This window comes from Carassius carassius, chromosome 4, assembly GCF_963082965.1.
Source record: "Carassius carassius chromosome 4, fCarCar2.1, whole genome shotgun sequence".
In the NCBI taxonomy this organism is placed as follows: domain Eukaryota; kingdom Metazoa; phylum Chordata; class Actinopteri; order Cypriniformes; family Cyprinidae; genus Carassius; species Carassius carassius.
The window spans coordinates 568031-581139 of record NC_081758.1 but is presented as its reverse complement, the minus strand read 5'-3'; the positions used below and the strand labels follow the sequence as shown (position 1 = coordinate 581139).

Here is a 13109-nt window from a genome sequence, read left to right as displayed (position 1 = left end):
TTTACATTGTGTTGTATCACTTTTTGGTCATTATAATTTTTTAAAGAAAATGTATCTTTTTCCGGTGTTCTCTGAAAGACATATACCGTATTTGTACTGTTTTGTTTTTTAATAAAAGTATTTGCATACTGAAAATTGTTAACGTTTACAACATAACTGCCTTTTTATTCTTCATAGTTTTATTCTTCAAAAACGAGCTTGGTGACAGTGCAGTAATATGCCCACTTTGTCTTTAAATGAGTTTGAAATATCAATAAATACTGGAAAATTCTTACAAAATTATGTATGTTCATTATGCTTTATTTCAGTTTTTATTCCTAGAGATCAATTGTTAAAGCAAGGCAAATCACAGAAACAAATGTGAATAATTTAATAACTTAATAATTTTACTCTTTACTTTTTATTAGTAAATGCACTTGTCTTTGGTCAGGAAAAAAATGTATCTTTTAAATTGAATGAAATGAATCTATTGGTTAGATAAGATACAACTGTTATTGTGCAGTTCACATCACATGTGTAGTTGTACATACACACGTGCACATCAATTTTGCCTAATTTTTGTCAAGCTGAATAACAATAATTTCTGTATTTGCATTATTGTTGGAAGAAGGCGTAGACGTTAATAAAACACTTTCTAATAGGTGGCAAATTTAATTTATTGTTAACCAATCTATCCCTTTAGCCGAAAAAACGGAAGACAGCGCTCATGAATGACCATAAATGGTTAAGGAAGTGTGATGACGCTCCTCAGCTTTGATGTCATTGGCTGTGAATGTCCCTTGTCACCACAGGACTGTCTTTTAACCCATATTAAACAACACATCATGTTACAAAAGTATGTTTTGCTGCTATTATCACATTAGTAAATATATTAAGTCAACAATGAAGTGTTTCTATGTTGAGAAAAATCACCTTTTTAGTGAGATCCTAACCCTAACCCTAAGAAAAAACAGCGCCTAGTTTTCCCTTTCCATAGATAGAACGACGGAGGCTTATGGGTAATGTAGTTTAAAACGTTTTATTAATGAAATGAAATAAATAATATATTTAATGGTAAACTGGACAAATAAATATGTTCACTGTGTAAACCACTATGATATATTTGAGAGGCATGATGAAATTTAGTATTTTAGAGTGAGCAATATTTAAAATGTCTTTATGCCACCTTTCCATTTATTTCTTAAAACTGTGACCAACATTATTTTATCAGCATAGCATAAGTAGTAATCCTGCTGATTTTCGCTTTGATACGTTAATTGGACTCTGATTTACAGCCATTTGAAATGCACAGTTTTTGGATCTTCCAGGGGGTGCTACTGGGCCCCTGGGGGTAGAAGGGCAGTAAAACCTACATATATGTATTCTCCTCATCATGGACAACAAACTGAGCTGAGTCACATTTATATCTGACAGTTTTCACAGACTAACATTTTCTATTTTTACATCATGACAAGGAAAGCTTTTGACAGGACATTGTGAGGCCATCTGATGAAACATGGAAAAAATTATAAAGAAATGATTTAATAATAAACATAATAGATTATTTATTTGATTTTTGAAGTAAACAGCAATAAATATAATGGATGAACCTACAACAACATGTTGTTATCTATTCCCCACTGTTAAGCAGTAATCAAGGACAATGCATACACATTGTGATACTTCACTATTACACAAGGACAAATTCATTCATATATATACTAATTAGCAAAAATCAGTGTAAAAATGTCATCCTCACCCCTGCATCTTGCTCCTCATGTGCTGGACATCAGTAATGTGCATGCTCTTGGTTTTAATGCAGTACAAGATCCATGTTGATCATTCCTGCTACATTCTCAGTTATCCCTCAAGTGTTTGTAACAATAAAGCCCATGGCACCATCTTGTAATGCAAAATGATTAAACTTGTAACTCCCTTTCTTTCACAAAACAATTGGCATTTGTTACTAAATATAAACAATAATAACTTTCTGGTGTATTGATGTCCCAGATGTCATTAATCTGATCAAATATTTTTATGTCTTAAGTAAAAAATAATCCCGATGATTAATAATATGTAGTTTTTAAAAGTATAAAATAAACACATATGAGCCTACCTAGTAAAATGATGTGTTTACCAAGAATCTTCAGAACACAATATTCATCATATTCATTTTATTGAAGCATAGACTATAAAGATGATAAAGTAGCATCAAGACAAATAAGATTCAAGGAAAATAATTATTTATCATCAAAAATACATTAACCTCATATATTAATCAGTTCACACAGATGAGTGATGAAATGTCCTTAAAAGTTACACAGTCCCATCCAGTCAACTGTGATACAGATCATGTGATACATATAAGACATGTGATACTGTTCCAGAAAATAATGATTCCTTATCATCACATCTACACTGGTTTCATCTCCCCATCATGATCTTCTTCTCTCGTGTCTGGAAACAGTTTGTGTTTGATATCCAGCACTGATGTGGCGTAGCGTATTCTCAGCCAGAGGATCTCTCATCCTCTTCTTTCACTCCTTTCAAGAGCATCACTCGGTCAAAACCCCTCATTTGGCTGATGAGATCATCTGTACAAATTAAAATACTGCAATAAAAATTTCATTCTGCAAGAATTAAGAAAAAATTACAGAGGCAAAGGTCTTGCTCATGAGACTCCATTAGCATGTGTAGTTCTCAGAGACTCTAGAATTGATCTAATGTTGCAGTAAATGTGTTTTCTTCCTCTAGAATCTTTCTCCAAAGTTCCTGACTTCTCTCACAAATGTGTTTTAGTCTGTGCAGTGTAAGGCCTGGCTTCAAACCAATCAACTATCAATCCACAATTTATAACATAACATTAACAAAACAATGAAATAATGTCAATTGGTGTTTATATCAATTAAACAACTTTTATGACACTTGTATGCTTTTAAGAAAAACAGGTGGTATTTTTAAAAAACTTAAGATTAAAAATGTTCCAGTCACACTTTGCTAACATGCTATAATTATAATAGCTGTATCAAATAAAATAAAAATAAAAACATTGGAAAGAATATTCACGGCTGACATGACCAGTCATATAACACATAACACAGCATTGCTTTGACACACACATACCAGAGGACTTCTGTTTGCTTGAGCACAAGATGACCATCTTCATTCCTCATCCTGAGCAAATCATTTCCTTGGTCTTCCTTCTCTTCTGTGAAACAAGATAATCTCTACTTACTCTGTGTGCAATTAATATTGCTCATTAAACATATACCGTAATTAAGTTAATTTAAAGTAAGATTCAGACCAGAGCATTTGATGAGTAAATGTTAATTCAAAAATATTTTAAACAAATGTACCTGGGAAGAGCTGATCATGGCAAGATTCACTGAGACTCAGTAATAGCTCTTTTAGTTTTTAGGAAGGTGTGTGAGGGTTGGCTCACCAAAAACTTCTGAAAAAGAAGAACAGCATTATCTGCAAACAATCCTGTAAGACAGAAAGAAAGGAAATATTATTTCATTACATGCAACTTATACATTACTATATACTTTAACTTATACATTACTTATACATTATTTTTTAGACCATGAAAGCATCCTCTGCAAAGATGCTGTAAAATTAATTGCTGTATAAGTCATTAATAGCAAGCTATATTCATATGAGTTGGTTTAAAAATAAGTACATGCTAATAAGGCTGTTATCAGTAGTGTAATTGATCTGGTTCTGACAAATTAATCAAAGATTTAATATATATCACGTGACACATTAAACTAGCATTTCTACTCGTGGAGATCACGTTTAGGGGGAACATGAACTGATGGGGCTTATTTGAATAATTTAATGAGAAGCCAATGAACAATATAAGATTTCTGACTGTGTGATTTTCCAATATTGTGACAGTGTCAGATGAGATTGTCCAGGGGCTTGTACAATATCATACAAGTGTTAAATTGAATTACTGAATTATTAAGACTTTGATGTGCGAATGTATTTAGGGATCATTTTAAAGACTTTTCCCCTTTCCAAATACCCACACTTGAGGTCTTAGTCACTTGAGAGCTTGTGTATGTGACAGTGCATGCACAAGACTGTCCCCGGTCTTAATAATGCCAAAGTGCAGCGTCCTTAACAGACACTAAACCTCTCCAGTACTGCTCCGGAGCGCTATACAACGCTTAGTGTATCCCATCATGCATCATGCTTTGGAATTAATCGTGAGACTTTTTGCAGAGATCTCACAGGAGGTCACAAAAACCTTTCCAATGTATGTGAAATATTAATGATAATAATTAGATATTGAGAATAATTTAGTAGTAAAACAAAGTGTTGCACGTTTTCTTGGTGCACAGAAAAGTATATTTATTTTGTACATCATTTGTAACTTCTTTTTATCACTTAATTTGAAGCACCACAAATTAAATTGTCATCTTTAATAGGGACTATTGAAGTTTATTTTAAAATGCAAAGTTGAAACGAACTTTGTCATGTTAAGATCGACACACACTTGTGATCTTCATGCTCACTTGGGCCAAATAAAGGAAATGTGCAAAGATGGCAAGTGTGGGTATTTGGACCGTACAACAGTTTAAGAAACAACAAATGCTGTGCAAATGATAACAGCAGAAATGTTTGATAAAAGGGACAAACTATCACAGTCACAGACCAACCTGCCTCTGCAGCTTTCTGTCTTCTCCATTTCTGAAGGAATACCTCTCCACAAACACCACTGGGGTGACTGCTTCCTTTACGTCTTTTCAGCTAAAAAATAAATACAAGGGGAAAGAAAATAAAACAGAATTATATACAGAATGTTAATAGTGATCTGTGAGCAAAATATTTAAGATATAAACTAATATGAATGAACTGCAAGATGGGAAAATTTTTTTTTTTTTTTTTTTTTTTTGATTTACATTATAAAGGTATTACAAGCATGGTACAGTAAATGTGATTACTGTGAAATATGTCATATAAAAGCACATTAAAACACTATCATTACAGTGGTACAACTATAGTTATTTTGGTGATTATTGTGCTATCACGAAACCATAGTAAATCTACAGTTACTGTGGTAAAAAACATGGTAAATGTCTTGTTTACTGGGTTTTACCTACTATTGTAGGTGTCATGGTTACTATGATTTTACTACAAATACAACTTACATCTTTGAACCTGAGATGAATATAAAACGGATCCCAGGTCTAAGGCACGTCACGTGACAGGTAGAGTTTAATCACCCCAGTTAGCAGCTGTGTTCATTTAGTTAAACACAATGAAACTCAAAGACAGCCTCGGATGACCGATGTAATACAGAGAGTAAACATAAGGCGCTCATCTGATTAATAAAGAAGACAGAATACATTTTATAACAGGCATTAAAAGAGCATATTTACTACTAACCCAATCTGCGGCTCTTGTAAACTGATGGCAAGTATCGCGATGTGTGCTGAATGAGACTTCTTGAACGTGATTTCATAGCGATAAACATCTCATGTCAGTGACGCTAGAGGCGCTTGACCACGCTTCAGTTTCTGACGCTTTGGGAGTGAATGGGTTGACGCACAGCGCGTGATGCGCGTGGTGGGAGTGGCGGCGCTTTATATTAATTATATTAAGTATTATTATTATTTAGGTCTTTTTCGGTTATTATTTCGAAGCTGTGTTGATTTGCTGTTTATTGATATTTTTAAATCTATAAGGCTACATCTATCAACATTTATTTAGATGTTATCATTGTATTCATTCATTTCTTTATTTTAATTATATTATTTCGGTCTTATTACTGGTGAAATATTACAATAAGCCAGAACACGGGCCGAGTGGGGCTCATTCTAAGCCCATTAGCCACAATCCAATGCGGACATTCATATCACAGAATCTGACAGCGATCAGCGGCTCATCAGCGACAGCATTTTTAAGCAGCCTTTACAATAACCTTAATAAAAACTTTTAACTTTAGAGTCTAAAGTAAACAAAACAAACAAAAAAGAGCTCTGCTAGTTTATTTTTATTTATTTATTTTTTTTTTTTGGGGTTCTTTTTATTTAAACTATATTGTTTCTAAATGTGAAAATGTGTTACAGTTATGTGTCAAGGACTTGATATTGAATTCTGTAATTTAAAAAAAATCTAGGCCTATGAAAAAAATAAAAATCAATAAAAAAGTAAAACAAGAACCATTGCACATTTTACAGCAAAAAAAGTTTTAATATGTGTTTTTGTCACCAGCAATACAGTATGTTGCTCAGTTTTGTTACAGTAAGTTAAGCTCCGATTCTTTAAAAAAAAGTTTCAGTGAGTTTCTTCTGTTGTCCTGTGGGGGGAAAAAAAAATAATTAATCAGAAAGTATCGTGCTGATGCACGAAAGATGCCTCCAATTGAAATGCATTAGTTTAAAAAACGTGCTGCAATCACGAAAATAACGAAATAAACATGTCCCTGCCACAAATAAATAGATTAAATTACGTGACCAAATCACGAACTGCCGTGAGACTGGGTATCCGTATGTGGACCACGGAAGATGAGTGCCATTGACTTGCGTTAGAGTTATCCGTGATCTCAGCACAGACTCACTCCGTGCTCTAATCACAGATTTTAGTTAGGCTAACAGAATCAAAGTAAATTTTTATGATGGCAGAACAATGCAATAACTACAATAACTGTCTGGTTAACGTCATTATGGCATTGGAAAAGAAACAAATACTTCAAATGTTGCATTTCCAAATGAGAAAGCACGTCCGTTGAGCGAGTTCTGTACTCATTGAAACGGGTATCCGTGTGTGGACCACGGAAGGTCAGTGTCATTGACTTGCGTTGGAGATATATCCGTGGCCGCGTCACGGAATTTGGGGCAATTCCGTGTTGGTTTCACGGATTTTGAGTTAAGGGCCCGTGGACATTTCACGGAATTCTGTGAGACCAGGTTGCCCGAACAATGTTTGGTAGGTTATTCCAGAGTATAGGCATCAAATAGGAAAAGGATCTGCCGCCCGCAGTTGATTTTGATATTCTAGGTATTATCAAATTGCCTGAGTTTTGAGAACGTAACGGACGTAGAGAATTATAATGTAATTCAATTCAATTCAAGTTTATTTGTACAGCACTTTTTTTTACAATAAAAATCGTTACAAAGCAACTTTACATAAAATTACGTTTCTACAATATTTAGTAGTAGCTTATAAGTGGTGACTGTCACTTTGTGCACGTATGACAGAATTTTTCAGAAAAATTAATACAAGACGTACAGTAGTCAGCCAGACGATGAACATTATTAACAGCAATTATTATATGATGCAGTCACACTTGTAGCAATATTTGTTAGTTCTGTTTGTTGATTCAGGGTTAGCATCATCTGGGGTCCTCTGAGGGCCATCATCATCATCTCTTCTCAGGTGTTCTGGATCCAGACTGGAGCTTGTGTAAATCCTAGTTACCACGGGATGTAAATGTCCCGCATTTGATCAGATGCAACTGCAGTCACAATTTAAGAGATACATTATTCGAATGCTTGATAAAAGAGATGCGTTTTTAATCTAGATTAAAACAGAGAGAGTGTGTCTGAACCCCGAACATTATTAGGAAGGCTATTCCAGAGTTTGGGAGCCAAATGTGAAAAAGCTCTACCTCCTTTAGTGGACTTTGCTATCCTAGAAACTACCAAAAGTCCAGCGTTTTGTGACCTTAGGGAGCGTGATGGATTGTAACGTGGTAGTAGACTAGTTAGGTACGCAGGAGCTAAACCATTTAGGGCCTTATAATTAAGTAATGATAATTTGTAACTGATACGGAACTTAATTGGTAGCCAGTGCAGAGACTGTAAAATTGGGGTAATATGATCATATTTTCTTGACCTGGTAAGGACAACCACCTAGAAGTGCATTACAATAGTTCAGTCTAGAGGTCATGAATGCATGAACTAGCTTTTCTGCATCAGAAACAGATAACATGTTCCGTAGCTTGGCAATGTTTCTAAGATGGAAGAATGCAGTTTTTGTAACATGGGAAATATGATTTTCAAAAGACAAGTTGCTGTCTTTTTGACTGTAGAGGAAGTAACAGTACATCCGTCTAGTTTCAAATTGTAATCTACAAGATTCTGTGTACTGTTTTTTTGGTCCAATAATTAATATCTCTGTCTTATCCAAATTTAATAGGACAAAATTATTGGTCATCCAATTTTTTACATTTTTAACGCATTTCTAACGTAATTTAGAAGTTGAATCTGGTCTCATTGAGATATATAGCTGAGTATCATCAGCATAACAGTGGAAGCTAATTCCGTATTTTCTAATAATATTACCAAGGGGCAACATGTATATTGAAAATAGAAGGGGACCTAGGACACATCCTTGTGTCACTCCATATGGTAGCGGTCGGTAAGGTAGGATCTAAACCATCTTAGAGCCTACCCTTGAATACCTGTATAGTTTTGGAATCGATCTATGAGTATGTCATGAACTATGGTGTCGAACGCAGCACTAAGATCAAGTAAAACTAGCAATGAGATGCAGCCTTGATCTGACGCAAGAAGCAGGTCATTTGTAATTTTAACAAATGCAGTTTCTGTGCTATGGTGGGGCCTGAAACCTGACTGAAATTCTTCATACAGATTAATTTTTTTGCAGGAAGGAGCTCAAATGGGCAGGCACCACTTTTTCTTAAATTTTAGGTATAAATTGAATATTTGAAATAGGCCTATAATTTGCCAGTTCACTAGGATCTAGTTTTGGTTTCTTAATAAGAGGCTTAATATAGCTTGAATGGTTTTGGGACGTGACCTAAAGATAACGATGAGTTAATGATATTGAGAAGTGGTTCTTCGGCTACAGGTAACAACTCTTTCAGTAATTTAGTGGGTACAGGATCTAATAAACATGTTGTTGGTTTAGATACAGTGATAAGTTTATTGAGCTCTTCCTGTCCTATAGTTGTAAAGCACTGCAGTTTATCTTTGATAAACGGATAAAAGGAGCTCATTCAAATACTGAGGTGCTAAACCATTAAGGGCTTTATAAGTAATTAGCAATATTTTAAAATCTATTTGATGCTAATATGGTCATACTTCCTGGTTCTAGTAAGAACTCTTGCTGCTGCTTTTTGGACTAGCTGTAGTTTGTTTACTAAGCGTGCAGGACAACCACCCAATAAAGCTTTACAATAATCTGACCTTGAGGTCATAAATGCATGGATTAACATTTCTGCATTTGACATTGAAAGCATAGGACGTAATTTAGATATATTTTTGAGATGGAAAAATCAAGTTTTACAAATGCTAGAAACATGGTTTTCTAAGGAAAGATTGTGATCAAATAGCACACCTAGGTTCCTAACTGGTGATGAAGAATTGACAGAGCAGCCATCAAGTCTTAGACAGTGTTCTAGGTTATTACATGCAGAGTTTTTAGGTCCTATAATTAACACTTCTGTTTTTTCAGAATTTAGCAGTAAGAAATTACTGTCATCCAATTTTTTATATCAACTATGCATTCCATTAGTTTTGCAAATTGGTGTGTTTCACCGGGCCGCGAAGAAATATAGAGCTGAGTATCATCAGCATAACAGTGAAAGCTAACACCATGTTTCCAGATGATATCTCCCAAGGGTAACATATAAAGCGTGAAGAGTAGCGGCCCTATTACTGAGCCTTGAGGTACTGCACTTGTGATCGATATGAAACCTCTTCATCCACTTCTATGAATTGATGGAGGTCATATAAGTACGATGTAAACCATGCTAATGCACTTCCATTAATGCCAACAAAGTTATCAAGTCTATGCAAAAGAATGTTGTGGTCAATAGTTTCAAACGCAGCACTAAGATCCAATAGATCTAATAGAGAGATACAAGCATGATCAGATGATAAGAGCAGGTCATTTGTAACTCTAAGGAGAGCAGTCTCAGTACTATGATACGGTCTGACTCGAAATCCTCACATATACAATTTTTCTCTAAGAACGAATATAATTGTGAGGAGACCACCTTTTCTAGTATCTTGGACAGAAAAGGGAGATTCGAGATTGGTCTATAATTAACTAGTTCTTTGGGGTCAAGTTGTGTTTTTTTGATGAGAGGCTTAATAACAGCCAGTTTGAAGGTTTTGGGGACATATCCTAATGACAATGAGGAATTAATAATAGTCAGAAGAGGATCTATGACTCCTGGAAGTACCTCTTTTAGGAGCTTAGATGGTATAGGGTCTAACATACATTTTGTTAGTTTAGATGATTTAACAAGTTTATACAATTCTTCCTCTCCTATAGTAGAGAATGAGTGGAACTGTTCCTCAGGGGGTCTATAGTGCACTGTCTGATGCGATACCATAGCTGATGGCTGTATGGTTACAATTTTATCTCTAATAGTATCGATTTTAGAAGTAAAGTAGTTCATAAAGTCATCACTGCTGTGATGTTGGGAAATGTCAACACTTGCCGAGGCTTTATTTTTCATTAATTTAGCCACTTTATTGAATAAATACCTGGGATTATATTTGTTTTCTTCTAAAAGAGAAGAAAAGTCATTGGATCTAGCAGTTTTTAATGCTTTTCTGTAGGATAGGTTACTTTCCCGCCAAGCAATACGAAATACCTCTAGTTTTGTTTTCCTCCAGCTGTGCTAAATTTTTCGGGCTGCTCTCTTAAGGGTGTGAGTATGATCATTATACCATGGTGTCGTACTGGTTTCCTTAACCTTCCTTAAGCGTAAAGGAGCAACTGTATTTAAAATGCTAGAAAAGAGAGTCCATATGTGGAGGCGGAGGTGTGGTTTAGCGAAGTCTGCAGCGGGAGAGAGAATTGGGAGACGAACGGTGAGTGAGCGGGCTGAACGGAAATAATCAACACCTGTCTCTTATTTCAGTAATTGGCGTGGAGAGAGTATTTAATGCCAGGAGAAGCAGGTGTAGAGAGAGAGACCCGCTGCTGACGAGTGTGAACGCCAAAGCTGCGCTCCGCGGACTGAGTTTTCTGTGTATGGTGCGAGAGGCACCGTCTTTGTTTTATGTTTTTTTGAGAAAAAATTTGTCAGCAGTAAAGCCGACCCCTCGTCCTCTTCCTTTCAACCTCAGAAGTCATTTACACCATAATTTCTGTTACATCATCAAGTTGTTCTGAGGTTTTAAATATGCTAAGGAATTCAGATACATCAGGAAGATAACTTAAAAAGCAGTCTTTTGTGGTAGAAGTGATGGTTCTACCATACTTGTAACAAGAAGTAGAATTTACAATTTTGGCTATATGAAGTCTGCACAAAACTAAATAATGATCTGCAACATCAATTCCATGTGACAGTATTAAATCTAGAGTATGATTTTGACAATGAGTAGGTCCTGAAATCTGGAATCATTTAAAATAATGTAATTATCATGTTTTAGCCAGGTTTCTGTCAAACAGAGCACATCTAGATTATGATCAGTGATCATATTATTTACAAAAAGTGTTTTCGTAGAAAGGGATCTGATATTCAGTAAGCCAAGCTTTATCATTTGTTTTTCCGTATTGCATCTGTTTTTTATTTGTTTAACCTCAATTCAATTGTTACTCTTAACATGATTTGGACGTTTTTTTCCATGATTTGGAACAGACACAGTCTCTATAGCGTGATATCTAGGTGAAAGAGTCTCTATGTGCTGAGAATTAACTGACCTCTGTGACGTGAGGCATCTAGCAGATGGTCGGTTTAACCAGTTTGTCTGCTTCCTGACCTGGGCCCCAGTTAATAAAGTATAAACTCTAAGACTATTTGCCATATTTCTAGAGAGAAGAGCGGCACCACCCCAGGAGGGATGAAAACCATCTCTTTTCAACAGGGCAGGTCTGCCCCAAAAGCTTGTCCAATTGTCTATGAAACCGATGTTATTCTGCGGGCACCACTTAGACATCCAGCCATTGAGTGATGACAATCTGCTATGCATCTCATCACCACGGTAATCAGGGACCAGAGCATATTACAGTGTCTGACATCATGCTTGCAAGTTCAAACACCTCTTTAATGTTATTTTTAGTGATCTCCGACTGGTGAAGTTGAACATCATTAGCACCGGCATGAATAACAATCTTACTGTATTTACGTTTAGCATTAGCCAGCACTTTTAATTTTGCCAAAATGTAAGGCGCTCTGGCTCCCGGTAAACATTTGACTATGGTGGCTGGTGTCTCTATATTCACGTTCTGTACAATAGAATCGCCAATAACTAGAGCACTTTCATCAGGTTTCTCAGTGGGTGCATCACTGAGTGGGGAGAACCGGTTTAATGTTTTGTTCAGAACGGAAGAGCGGTGTTTTGACCCATGACTATGCTGCCTCACTGTCACCCAGTTGCCCTGCTGCAGGGGCACTGTTGCCGGAACCGAACAATGTACAGGAATCCCTGAGCTAGACGCATCCAGAACCGTATCTAAAGCACTAACATTCTTACTGTCCTCAATTTAAGTTTGGATGCATGTCTCTAATTCTGAAATCTTCTCTGTCAGCCTATTTCCCTGCATTTATCACATGTTAATCCCGCATCTTTGACAGAGATAGATAAACTGTACATGTGGCAAGAGGTGCAAATAACAATAGCAGGAGAAGCCATTACTCACCGTGTTTGATTAAATATTCTTACCACAGTTGTTAGATGAACTTGTGAAAAACTGGAGCGAGAGAGAGGAGAGGAGAAAAGAAAAGAAAATAGCGATAGGTTCAAATGAAAACGCTAATGACAAGCTAACAAGTGCTAACGCAATGCAGGTGTACTGCACTCACGGATATAAAATAAAAGTGAACGATCAAAATTAATCTGATAAGATTAAATAATGGTGTGAATTAAGATATATTTTATCACTTTAAAAAACAGAGAGTGATAGTAAGATAAAGATTCTAGAGAAAAAAAACAGCTACACGGAGCTACGATCAGCTCCAGCAAGACCAGCAGGAAGCAGAGAAAACACTCTCCAACAGCGTCACCCACAGTCAGGGAGGGGTGATTACTAGTAATGGTAAGTCTCAAAAGTCTCAAAAGTCTAGCACAGCCATTCAAGCTTTTGAAGAGCTTAAGCAGCGACTTGTTACTGCCCCATTCTACATCATCCTAACCCTGAATTCACCTGCGTTGTGGAAGTGGATTTTTCTAATACTGGCTTAGGGGGCTGTTCTA

The 13109-nt window shown here is 35.9% G+C and overlaps 1 long non-coding RNA gene across 2 annotated transcripts; it reads right to left on the bottom strand.

Annotated features, from left to right (window-relative positions):
• Positions 1 to 2504: 2504 nt before the first annotated feature.
• LOC132129059 (uncharacterized) lies at positions 2505 to 4957 on the bottom strand. 2 transcript variants are annotated; one of them, XR_009428431.1, is made up of 4 exons: positions 4647 to 4948; positions 3336 to 3465; positions 3103 to 3187; positions 2505 to 2573 (listed from the first exon to the last, which is right to left on the bottom strand). It is a non-coding gene; the product is annotated as an uncharacterized LOC132129059 (long non-coding RNA). The 2 variants fall into 2 exon arrangements; XR_009428433.1 differs by lacking the exon at positions 2505 to 2573 and adding an exon at positions 2636 to 2795 and having other exon boundaries at positions 4647 to 4957.
• Between the last annotated feature and the right edge of the window lie 8152 nt (positions 4958 to 13109).